We start from the raw sequence: 13,129 nt of genomic DNA, 5'->3' as shown, positions 1-13,129 counted from the left end.
CCCCGCCCCCCACCCCCACCCCCCCGCCTCCCCACCTCCTCCTTCCACCTGGCTGTTCCTTTCTAATAGCCCGGTGCTCTAGTCCGTGGACTTGGGGCCTGTGTTCTGGGGGCCCGCGCTAGCCAACGAACGGAACTCAGGCTGGGGGCGTGGGAACTCCTGACACAGCCTGTCGGCCACAAGCGCAGAGGACGACGTGGACCTGTGGCTGGCGTGGGCCGAGCCCTGACCTGCGGGCTCTGACTCTGGGTAGATGGAGTCCGAACTGAACTGCGGAAACCCGGCAGTCCCAGCGCTGCTGCTGCGGGAGCCCCACGGGCCTGGCGTCGGGACGGAAGCTCTGTGGGAGCGGGGGCTGGGGGTGGAGTAGGCTCGGAGGAGGGGGTCCTTCCTCGAGACCCTCCCACCAAAGCCACGGGCGGCGGGGGGCCCGGATGAGGCGGGGGTGGAGCGGGACGCAGGGAGGGGCCCACGCCGCCCGTGCTCTGGGGAAGCCCTGTGGCCCTGAGGACCGAGGGCACAGCAGGTGCAGAGGGAGCGCTGGTCCACGTGGACCTTCCCTCCTGGGGTTGAGGCGGCTGAGAGATGGGCAGAGGCCGGCACGCGGGGCTCAGGCCAGGCGCTCCCCTACCGCGAAACTTCCTCAAAAAGCAGCCGTCGCAGGACTCGGCAACCGCAGTCATGGGCACTTACCCCGGGGAAATGGAGACTGAAGTCCACACAGAAGCTGTACACAAGCGCTCCCCTGACTGGGAAGAGCCCCAGACCGAAAGCCGCCGGGGGCCTTCCCAGGGCAACGGATGACAGGGGCAGTCGTGTCAACGTCAGGATCCTGCTGGGACGCTGACTTGACTTGCACAAGAGGTGACATTGGGGAAAAGTGGGCAATGGAGTTTCGCTTTCTAGGAAGCTGGCCAACTCCTTTCCAGAGTGGCTGCACTGTCTTCCGCTCCCTCCAGCGACGACTCCCCTGTTCTGTGCTGCCTCCCCAGCACTGGGCACCGTCTCCATGTTCTGCTGGGAGCAGAACTTAGTTAGGTTTTCTAGTTCTAGGAGAAGCTCCAGAGTGACTCGCTAAGGCCATTAGCGAGTAATTATTTCCCAATGAGTGGCTATTTCCAGTTAAAACCAAAAGCCACCTAATTATTGCTTTTCCCAAAAATTAAATATGAAATCTACATTATGTAATTGTACACTTATTTCCCCCTTCGTGTATTCTAATTTCTTCCTGAGAAACCTAAGATGCCATCTGGCAGACTGCCCACAGTGGCTACGATTTGGGCAGCAGCAAAGGTCAACTTTAAACATTTTGCATCTAAAGTGACTTTGGATACCTTTGGATAGAAAGTACAGTCTGAGCCATTGTACAAAATGTGCGGCCATTTTACAAAACAGCTTGTCAGTTCCTGCAAGTGTTAAACATAGAGTTACCCTATGACCCAGCAGTTCCACTACTAAATATATACCTAAGAGAAATAGAAACTTATGTCTGCACAGAAGCTTGTACGTGGATGTTCATAGAAGCATATTTCTAAAAACAAAAGGTGGAAAAAATTCAAATGTCAATCTGACAAATGAATAAACAAAATGTGGAATATCCGTACGATAGACTAGCATTCAGCTATAAAAAGGAATGCAATATTGATCCATGTTACAACATGGATGAACCATGAAAGCATTCTGTAAAGAAAAGCAGCCACTCTCAAAAGGTCACATATTGTATGGTCCCATTTATATGAAATACCCAGAATAGCAAATCTGTAGAGACAGAAAGGAGATTAGGGGTTGCCTAGAGCTGAGAGGGTTGAGAGAATGAAAAAACATTGTTAACGTGTACTGGGTTTCTTTGTGGGGGGACAGAAATCTAAAATTGGATGGTTGTGATGGTTACACACGTCTTTTAGTGGTTACACTAAGAACCACTGAATTGTATACATGAAAGGGTTAAATTATGGTATGTAAATTACATCCCGATAAAGCTGTTAAAATTATAATTTTATATTTATAAATTTGAAAATTCATCCAAAATTACAAATTCTTAAAACATGCAACCTAACAAGACTAACCCAAGAAAAGAAATATCTAAAAAATCTATATCTACTCAAAAAGTTGTTTGTATAATTAAGTACCTTTACAGAAAATGATTTCCAGGGATAAATGGCTTTCCAAGTAAATTCCTCCGAATGTTTAGGGAAGAAATATTGGTAATCTTACATAAAACCCTTCCAGGAAACAGAAAATAATATATTGCTCAAAATGTTTATAAGGCCAACGAAAGCTTCAGATCAAAAGTAAAAAGAATATTACAAGAATAGAATCATAGGCCAGTTTCTCTTTTGAACATGCATGCAAAATTTGTAAATAAAAGCACAAACTGTATCCATGGTATGTAAAAGAGTAATATATCACAATCAAAGTGGCTTTATTCTAGTAATGCAAGGTTGGTTTAATGTTCCCACATGAAACTGATCCCAGGAATGAATCAGAGTGGGAAAAAAAGTCATTTAAAAAAGAAGTCTTGGGAATTCCCTGGTGGTCCAGTGGTCAGGACTTGGCGCTTTCACTGCTGGGGGCCTGGGGTTCAATCCCTGGTCAGGGAACTAAGATCCTGCAAGCCATGAGGCAGGCCCCACCCCCCAAAAGAAAGAAAAAATGAAGTTTTAACCAGGAGAAGCACAAGAGTGAATAAACATAACAGATAACGCCTTATGAAAAGTAGGTGAAGATTATGGAATATTCTAAACTTTTAAAACAAACAGAAATTGCTAAAGATTCAAGAGGATGTGACAAATGTTGTACATAGGCAAAAAACAAAATAAAATAAAATATACAAATGATGGGAGCCCAAAAATCCAGATGCCCAAGTCCCATCTCTGAAAATCCTCATCCAATGGGTTCTGGATTTCCTCTATGTTTAAAAACCTACAGGTGATTCTGATACGATTCATAGACACAATGTAAAGCTTCTGCTTTACAGGAAATAATACCAGATTATTTTGTTATTTTATAGTTATATTAACAGGCTGTACTATTGACGGATAAGTCTGATGTCAAAAGGCATTCCCCACTAGGGTTAAAAAAGGAACTAGTACTCTCTACTGCTACTTGGTGGCAGCACGCATATATTGCAATGGCAATTATTGTAGGAAGCCAAATTAATGGAACATTTTAGAATTGGAAGACTACATAGAGGTCACCTAGTCAAACTTCCAACTATTATAGTTGTGAAAACTAAGGCCCATATAAATGAAATGATTTATCTCCAAAGAGGGTTAGTGAAAGAGTACGAAATAAAAAATATCTCTGAACTTTTAATTTCGTGCTATTTTTATTAATCTCAATATTAGCTCAAACTTCAGTGTGACAGATTTGGGATTCAATTCTTGCTTGAATTTAGTGGTTGCGTGCCTTTTCGTAAGTTACTGAAACACTTTTAACTTCGCTTTTCACATCTGTAAAATGGTGAGCCTTGACTGATATAGAGTATGAGATAGCCTAGCACTGTTTTTAACACAAACAAGTACTTAAAATTTTTTGCCTCTCATCCCTCTTAAACAACCTCTATCCTCTTAACAATCAAAGTGTCTTTCAGCTAGCAAAGCACCCCAGAGCTGACCACATTCTGGCAAGAGATATAGGATTCCTTTTCTTACTGAGGGCTCTTTATACCTGATATTTGAACTGCACTGAAACATGAACATCTCTTGTTTATACTGTATTAATGGATCTGATAGATGAATTTTCAAAAGTAATATGCAGGAGTTAAGCTGCATTAGTCTCAAGAAATATAATTCGATAGTGGTGGCTAGAATGATAAACAGTGTTTGGACAGGGAGTCCATATTGGATATGAACAACCTGTACTCCCATTCGTCTATTAAGAATAAATAAAATCCTTTCAAAATCTGTTTTAAAGGGCAGTTAGTTTCTTCTGCCTCATTTAAGTTACCTGCAAGAAAAAGACAATCTCCTGAATCCTTGTTTAAAAGGCTTTTAATATAAAGCAAATAATTTTTTGCAATATTTCCCAAACTTTTCATTATCAAATTAGCTGAGGCTGCTCAACGATGATCATTTCACAACAATATCTCCATTTTCACCTTCTTTAAATGAATTGGCCTAGTAGATGTGCCATTAAAACAGAGCTTCGCCCTCAACATCTTTTAAAGCTGGTATTCAAACAGTATGCAGAAAACAGGATCAGGGAATTCAGCCATAAAAGTGAGTGGATCACTGATACCTGCTACATCATGGATGCAACTAAGTGAAAGAAGTCAGGCACGAAAGGCCACAGATTGTATGGTTCCATTTATACGAAATGTCCAGCAGTGGCAAATCCATACACACGGAAAACATTATACAGTAGTGGTTGCCAGGGGTTTGGAAGAGAGGGAAATAGGGAATGACTGCTTAAAATGGGTGTAGGTTTCCTTTTGGGGTGATGCAAATGTTTTGCAACTAGGCAGTGGTGACAGTTGCACAGCACTGTGACAGTACTAAATGCCACTGAATTGTACAGTGAATTGTAAAATGATCAAAATGGTGCATTTTATGTTATGTTCATTTTACTAAAATAAAAAGGAGAAAGAAATAGGGAAAGACTTTGAGTTTGGGAAAGTAAGGTGAACTGGTCAAGAAAAAGACAGCTCTACTATTCAGTTTTCTCTCAGCTCTCCCAGTGCATTAATCTTCAGCAAAAACTGGCCTGAACTTGTAGCTGACAGTCATTCAACAGAGTCCCGGGAAAAGTAAATAAAATAAAACCCAACTATTCTGATTTAGCACATCTATGACAGGTTAACTTCCTGCTCAGCCACATGGACATTCATGAGGACGTTTCAAGTTAGGTGTCCTCTACTCCAGTACTTCACTCACAGCTCATTCACACATGTATGCAACAGCATTTCTTCATTTAATGGACTCTGCAGTGCTGGTTGTGATCAGTCTCACGAAAAGGAAAGGAGGAAAAAGCCTCCACACTGGCTTGGTGGTCTTGGGATGAAATGGATGCAGAAGACAGCTTGATTGTCAAACTGGAAACTTTTATTTTCCTTTTCCTCTTCTTTTTATCTTTCCTATCAGGTCTTCTGTCCACTTCCCACTGCCTTCTTTCAAACAGGAAAGACACTGATTAGCTGCTGGATTTTATTTTGTTAAAACAACTATTGTTTTCGATTTCTTGTTGTCCGCTGAATGTTATTGTTTTTACTGCCAAATGAGCTTCGGTGGTTGATGTAGGGGGTCTCTTGGGAACTTAACTTTTTCAAGCTGAAGTGGAAAAGCTTTTTTGTTTCAATTGGCTTTTACTGGGTGCTTCAAGATTTGCTCTTAGCTCTTTGATGGGGGACTGAATAGCACTATGTTTCCTTTGAGGTCCCAGTAAATAAAGGATCCCATGTCCTCCTGGGCACTTTATCGGGATTGTGCTGTGTGTGCTCTCTAACAGCCAGATGCAGATTCCAGGAAAATGACATATAAGTGAATATAAATAATCTAATATTTTTAGAATTTGCTTTGGCCATACTCCTGGTCTCATTCTACTTCTTGTAGCAGATGGCTTTAAAGAGCATTAGCCATGTATATGTTAAATAGAATATACATATACCAATATTAAAGATTATATTGGTGTATAAATGTAATATATTACTGTTTATATGAATGTATAACAATTATGTATTCTATTAACATGTATTTTTGCATAGCATATATTGTACACAAACTATATGACTAATGCAATGTATTTATACGTTTAATATGTTCACAGTATTAATATGATATATCATGTAATATTGATTATAAAACAATGATATCATAATATAGAAATACATCATTATCATTACCTGAGATAATACATTATAGTTAATGTAGTCTATATAACACAATACATAATGTATTATTATAAGACAAGTATATTATATAATATAAATATAATACTTATATAAAGTAGATATATTTTAATTATACACTACACATACAAGTATGTATAACTATTTATAACTTCATTTACGTAAGAATCTGTTCATAACAATTGATGTAAAAATATGCAATATTTTAAATCAAATGGGCCATAATCTCACTACCTACACATAACTACTTTTAAAAGCTTGAACCCTGTCTAAATCATGCTTACATATCGCTCAACCTGTTTTTCTACACATGCACATATACACACATTTATACACAATATATATGTATACTACCACTTTTCAGTTCAGTGTATATAAATATACGATATACATAATTATATTCCTGTGTATGTAGACAAATATAAATCAAAGGTATGTATTTCACATATTTGTATAAATATATCATATAAATAATGTATGTGTACATAAATACACGATTATATACATACATCCACAGAAATATACTTATTTAAACAAAAGAGACCTAAATAAACATAGTTCTCGAAGAATAAAACGAGTTATGTCTCACCGTTTCAATAACAGTTTATAGTTTTCTACTGTATGTGCTTCTATAATTGTTATGAACAATTCCCATTTGTTGAATGTTAAGTTGTTTTAATTTTTTGCCATTATTAATGAAGCTCTGAAGAATCTGGTGGGCAAGATTCCTTGAAAAACTCTCCTAAAAGAAAAGAGTTCGGTATGCTAGGTTAAATGTAAACACCTTATTTTTAAGTGCGTGTCTGATTTTTGAAGTGTGCAGTAGAAATTTCCAGGACCCCGGAAAGAAGGGGGGTACATGTGTGAGAGTTATAGCTATATTAAGAGTGGATTGAAGATCTTGATCGCTTAGAACAGAAGCTGGTAATCCTGTTTTTATGGAGCGAAATAGCAACTATTTTAGGCTTTGTGGACCAAAGAGGCAAAATTGAGGCTATTATTTAGGTACTTAAGCAACCATTTAAAATATTACCAGTTAAAATGTGAACATTATTCATAGCTCATAGGCCATAAAAAATAGGCAGCTGTCTGGATTTGGAATACAGGCCATAGTTTAATGACACACCTGACCTGACACAGAGACTTGTTGTTAAAATGGCCATTACCACATGGGAGGCAGGAGATAAGACTCCATCCCTCCTAGATGGGAAGTTAGAACTAAACCTATCTATCCCTAGGTTCACCTTTAATGAAAGGGTGTGCTAGTAAAAAAAAATATCTGCTGGCAAAGGGAGACTAAGACCAAATTCTCTTGGCCTCTGCTCTGGGTAGGAAACAGGTAGGAAATCTGGAGAATTCTGAACCCCAGATCTGTGTTCACAGTGTTTGGGTTGCAAGTTTATTTGCGGTCTTGCAAACAGAAGGTAAGAAGTTACCTTAAAATGCTCCCAGATGGGTGGTATTCCAAACACAGAACTAAACACTCTCTGGAGAGGTAGACCTTCAACCCAGGCCTATAGCGTTCCCACAGATAAAGTTTAGCTAAACATGAGCTCATGATCTAAATTTACACAATAATGAAGAAATCAGCTACAATGGAAGAGAATCAGCAAAAACAATCAATACCAGAATTAGATTCCCAAGGCCATCCATTGAATGTTGGAATTATCAGGTGCAAGGCAGAAAATAGACATAAAACTAGAACTGAAACAAGGAACAGGATGTTTTAAAAGAGTGGGTAGGCTCTTTAAAAAATTTCTAAAGTACATGTCATTGATAAAGCTAAAAACTCAAAGGTTGTGTAAAACAGCAGATTAATCATGGAGAAGAGTGAAATTATGCTGTTTTCAAAAATATGGCAAATCAGATTTTTTGCCTAATTATATAAGTAGATTTATCTTAAAAAAAATACACATATTTTAAAGACTTATTGGCTGTAAAGTAACTCAAGGATATTTCAGAGGGCTTCTCTCCAAAGAAAAGTGAGAAGTAGCAAAACACAGAAAGTCGAGGGGAAAAAATGTCAATATATACATTGCTATAGAGTGCAGTAAGGCTTAGGCCAGCAACAATGTGGAGGTGCTGACCCTTAGATACTTACAACTAAGCTGGCATCTTCAAGAAGTTCAACTATTTATAACTAAAAAGATTTATTAAAATTAATAACCAAGTGTTTTAATTGACATCAGAAGAGCAAAACAATAAACCCTGAGAACATAGAAAAAAATAGATAATAAAGATATGAGCAGAACTTAATAAAACAGAAAAAGGTGTATAATTGAGGTGATTTAGTAAGTCAAAAGAATATTCTTTGAAAAGATTTTAAAAACACACTTTGAGTAAGCAAAACAAAAACATAAGTAAATAATACACAGAAAGAATCAGGGCAATGTTATAGCAGAGAGGACAAACAGAGAATATCTGAAATGCCAGTAAATTTGAACATTTATGGAAAGTGGACAATTTCCTAGCTCCTAAAGTTTACCAAAACTGACACAAGAGGAAATATATAGCTGGAGTTCTTTCACCAGTAAAGGAATTAAGTCAATAGTTTACAATCTTTCACCAAGAAAATACCAGACCCACCCAGAACGTTTGGGTGGGGAATTCTATCAAACTTCTATTAAACAGGTAACATCAGTATTAATAAAGAAAAACTTCTAGAGAGTAGCAAAGGAAGAATGCTCCTTTATTCATCTTAGGAAGTCTATATAATCCTAATACTGAAAATAGATTAGGACTGTAAGAAAAAGAAATTTACAGGTCAAATTTACTTGTAAATATAAAAGCAAAAATGTTAAGCTATGATATTAGCTACCCAGGTTCACTAGAGTAAGAAAAAGCATGAGCAAGTTAGGTCATCCAGTGAATGAAAAGGTAGTTTAATGTCAAGAATATATATCAATAGACTGAAATCACCACATTTTATTTCTTTCGTCTGTCTCTTTAAAAAATTGATAAGTACTTCTATTGATCTCTCTTGTACTAGGCACTGTCCTAAGTCATTTACATATTTACTCCTTTAAACCTTCTATTATCCCTGGGGGAAGGTTCTATTTTGCTTCCATTTCTTAGCTAAGACTCTAACCCCCAGGAAAGGAAAGCAACATTTGCAAGTTTTTGTGGATGGTCAGTGATGGGACCAGCACAGGAACATCCAGAGTCTGTGCTTGGAAACAGTGCCCCATGTGGACACTCACATTACAGATGAAAGGAAAGGAACCATGCACTTAACCATACAGATGAAATCTCACATTACAGGTTAAAGGAAAGGAACCATGCACTTACACTATAGGTTAATACCCACATAACAGGTTAAAGGAAAAAGAAACATGTGCTTCTCTCAAAAGTTGTAAAGAGAGCATATCTATTTCTAAATATATTTCCCAATTCCTTTTGCTTGTTTTCTGACCTTTGGAGTGCATTTTGCCATGAGGAAAATTTTAATTCTTATATAATTAAATGTATCCTTTTTTCTTTGTATCTTAGAAAGGTGTTGCTCATGAATAATTTATTTCAAGTCTCCCAGGTTTCTGATACTTTTACACTTTCATGATTTTTTTACTTTTAACTAGTGGCTATATCTAGAATTTATTAATGATAGCCATAGTTTCCCAATTTTGTTGAATATGTTTGGCTACTGATCCAAAATGTCAATTTTATTTTAATCTCAAATCCCTTACGCTCTTGCATCTAATTTTAAGATGCTTCCTATTCCACTGGTTGTTTTGTCTATCTGAAACAAAATGCTACCTTAATTATAATGTAATTATAATATAATAAATGTAATTAGTAAACATAATACCATATATAATAAATAGCATAATATAAAATAACAAAATATAATTTACCATATAACAAGGTCAAAAGAGAACAAAAGTATACAATCAGTTGAAATAGTCCCCAAAGATATTTTATAAAATTCAATATTCATTTCTAATTTAAAAGAAATAGTAAAATAGGGATTGATGAATGCTTCCACAGTAAGAAGAAATTATATATCTAAAAGAGAAAGAGGTAAATGATAACCTTTAGTAACACTGGCAATAAGTACAGGACAAGATGAAGATGCCTGATATAATGTTAAAGAAAAGCTATTATGTAACATTGTCTTTGCAGCACTGATGAGTTCAGTGAAAAGAGAATCTCATAGAAAAGAGTATCTCGTTCTTCTTAATGTCTGTACACTTGTCCATTGCATGAATATAACAGCTTATTTAACCAATATGTTACTGATCTGCATCTGGATTTCTAGGTTTTCATGGAATTTTATTATGCACAATTGTTACAAACTCTAGGACTTCCTCTTATGTTTATATCTTTTGAAAGAAACAATATCTCCACAGATGGTGTATCTGGGCTGGCTGCTAGCCGACTATGGCTACTTCTCAGTTCTTCCCTTGACATTCCTAGTCAATAGGAAAACGGAAGGCAAGAAGGTCTTCTGTTTAGAGACTGTGAAGATAGGTCTTGGTGATAAAGTCTTGGTGGTAAAGGCTAAAAATATCAACCCAGAACAAGTGTTCTTCCAGCTGTAACTATGTGTGATTCCCTTGGCTTGATTCTGTAGAGGATGTAAGACAAGACTGTAGGATCTGCCCTCAAAGTGCTTCCAGTAAGATGAGCTAAGTCAAGTATGGTGGCATATCTAATTCAAGACAAAATATAATGGCTCCTTTTCTCTCATAGCAAAACTTCGTGGAGTGAATGTAGAAGTCACTGTAGGCTCTTAATTAAAGGAACACAATAAATCTTGTATTGGAAGGTGATTATTCTGGTCTCTTTGTAGAGGTGAATTGGAAATTGTCTGGAAGAAGGAAAATTAGCTTAACTAAAGTTAAACTCATAAATAATTGAGCATTAATTAAACATCTGTGGCCTATGTTTCTCTTTGATCATAATTTCTCCCAATGTATACACCTCTTTGATACCCGATCAATCATTGTCAAAGATGCAATTAACAATGATTATTCCTGTGTAGTAGGTTTTGCCTGGGCCCTGAAGAAACCATCCTAAATTACGAGCTATGATTGTCACTTGATTTTCTCACAAAGAACAGTCAGAACTCCTGGTCTTAAGTGGCTTGGAATGTGAAACTAATGAGTCTCTTAGGTATTATTAGAGGACCCTACAGAGCCCATTGGTGAAAGTTTGGAAAACAGCGGGCTTCTTAAAATTAATTCTTGTAGTGTGTTACGAAAGATGACTGAACCAAAAGGATAACGGTGTTTCTGGTTCTGTTGTTAGCGTTCTCCACGGAAAGATCACGGAAGCTTCTGGACTCAATTTCCTTCCCCATGTGTGAATGTCACTGACGATATCCAGCTCCATTCTATCCCCATAGAACTTCAGAAACTAAGCAAAATGAAGACTCAAAATTCATTTCAAATAATGAAATGAAAATATAATGTAGAATGGAACTGGGAAAATAACCTGGTTTAAATTCTGGAAAGTACTAACTATACAACTCTGGATAAGTTGCTTAATCTTGCTTAGTCTGATTTCATGTGGATCTCACAGGATGTTATGATGATTAATTTAATACCTTTGTATAACGTACAGTGTTATGTAATTTCTTCTTGTTCTTCTTGAGTCAATTCATATCTTTAAGCAACTCACTTTAAAAAATAGTTACTTACTTGCTTAAATTACTCTTACCTTCTATCATCAGCTGAATTGTGTCCTGCTCACGTTAATATGTGGAAGTCTTAACCCCCAATACCTCGTAATATGACTGTATTTGGAGATGAGGCCCTTAAATAGGTAACTGAGGTCAAATGAGGTCAAATGGGTGGGCTCTAGTCCAATATGACTGGGGTCCTTATAAAAAGAAAAAATTAGGACACAGACATGCACAGAGAGAACAAAGTGATTATTAGTAACCACGATCATGTCCTGAATGCATGGAACACGTCACCATTTGCCAACCACCCTGTCAAGTCAGCAGAAACTACAGAAATTGAGAGCTCTCCGCAGAAATTCACACACCCGTGCACCAGGTAACAGACCACAGGCAGATGTCCACTCAGCCTTTCACGTGTCCCTCACGGAGGGCACACTCTCTCCTGGGCGGGGCGGCGAGCACAGACACTTATCGGGAGTTTTACTACTTTTAAAATGCGTTGAGTCTGGAGCCTGTGCTCCGCAACAAGAGAGGCCGTGACGGTGAGAGGCCTGCACACCGCGATGAAGAGTGGCTCCTCACTTGCCACAACAAGAGAAAGCCCTCACACAGAGACGAAGACCCAACACAGCCAAAAATTAATTAATTAATTAATAAAAAATAAATTATATAAAATTGATTAAATATACATATATAAAACATATATTTATATATAAATATAAATATATATAAATATAAATAAATATATATATAAATATATAACATTAAATTAAATTTTAAAAATTAATTAATTAATTAATAATAAAAAAATCAACCACTGCAATTAAATATTTAAAATAAAAAGGGGTTGATACAACCATGTCTCACTTTTGCTTGGATCAGTCAGCAAACGCTTTTTGGAAACCCCTAATTCTCCACACCTCCTACGTTTCTAGCTGCCCTGCTCCTCAAGCCGGGTCCTCATGGGAGGCGGGGCTGCGTGCTGACGCACGGCGAGTGCACGGACGTCCTCGAGCCCCGCCCCCACGGGGCCGCCTGCCGGTTGGAACGGCAGCCCCGCGGGGCGCGGGGCCAAGACGCCGGCGCCAAAGTGAGCGCGGCATGGAGGGGCCTGCCAAACTGGGACCCGTGGCCCTGCGTCTTCTGGCTGCGACGCGGGTCCTGCGCACGCTGCGGGGCCGCAGCCGCCAGGCGGTGGGCGCCCGAGGGGCCGGGAGGCGAGCCGGGGCCCCCAGGCGGGTGTGGGCACCGTGTCCACAGCCAGCGTCCCCGAGGCCGCGCTCGGGCCGTGATGACCGGTGAAGCTGCGCTGCGACAGCGCGGCCGACTTCTTCCCTGTGTCCAGTAGTGGTCTGGAGGGGTAAGGAAGCCTGCCTTTCAATTTGAGGGAGCAGAGGGTTTGAGGTCCTCTCTCTTCTATTGCTCTAGTATACTGCATAGCACCTAATAAAATACTGGGTTATAGTTGACATTTAAATCGCTGATTGAGCATCAAGATTGGGAAGTATCATTGGAAATGAAAATAGGAGGAGTCTTAAGATTTTTAGGTTTTTCTTTTTTTCCCTGTGTCTCAAAACGTATGTAGTATTTTACTGAGTGGTTGGGAATAAAGTTTGCAGTATTCAGTGTATTCAGTTTTAGTATCTAAATAGAATTAAACT

General features: G+C 38.6%; 1 long non-coding RNA gene across 2 annotated transcripts; it reads right to left on the bottom strand.

The window, feature by feature from the left end:
- Positions 1-3,976: 3,976 nt before the first annotated feature.
- Positions 3,977-12,078, bottom strand: LOC130708833 (uncharacterized). 2 transcript variants are annotated; one of them, XR_009009241.1, is made up of 3 exons: positions 11,504-12,078; positions 6,435-10,652; positions 3,977-5,107 (listed from the first exon to the last, which is right to left on the bottom strand). It is a non-coding gene; the product is annotated as an uncharacterized LOC130708833 (long non-coding RNA). The 2 variants fall into 2 exon arrangements; XR_009009240.1 differs by having other exon boundaries at positions 3,977-5,104.
- Between the last annotated feature and the right edge of the window lie 1,051 nt (positions 12,079-13,129).

This window comes from Balaenoptera acutorostrata, chromosome 9, assembly GCF_949987535.1.
Source record: "Balaenoptera acutorostrata chromosome 9, mBalAcu1.1, whole genome shotgun sequence".
Lineage (NCBI taxonomy): Eukaryota > Metazoa > Chordata > Mammalia > Artiodactyla > Balaenopteridae > Balaenoptera > Balaenoptera acutorostrata.
Note: the sequence above shows the minus strand (reverse complement) of the source record. Positions and strands in the feature narration are given on the sequence as shown.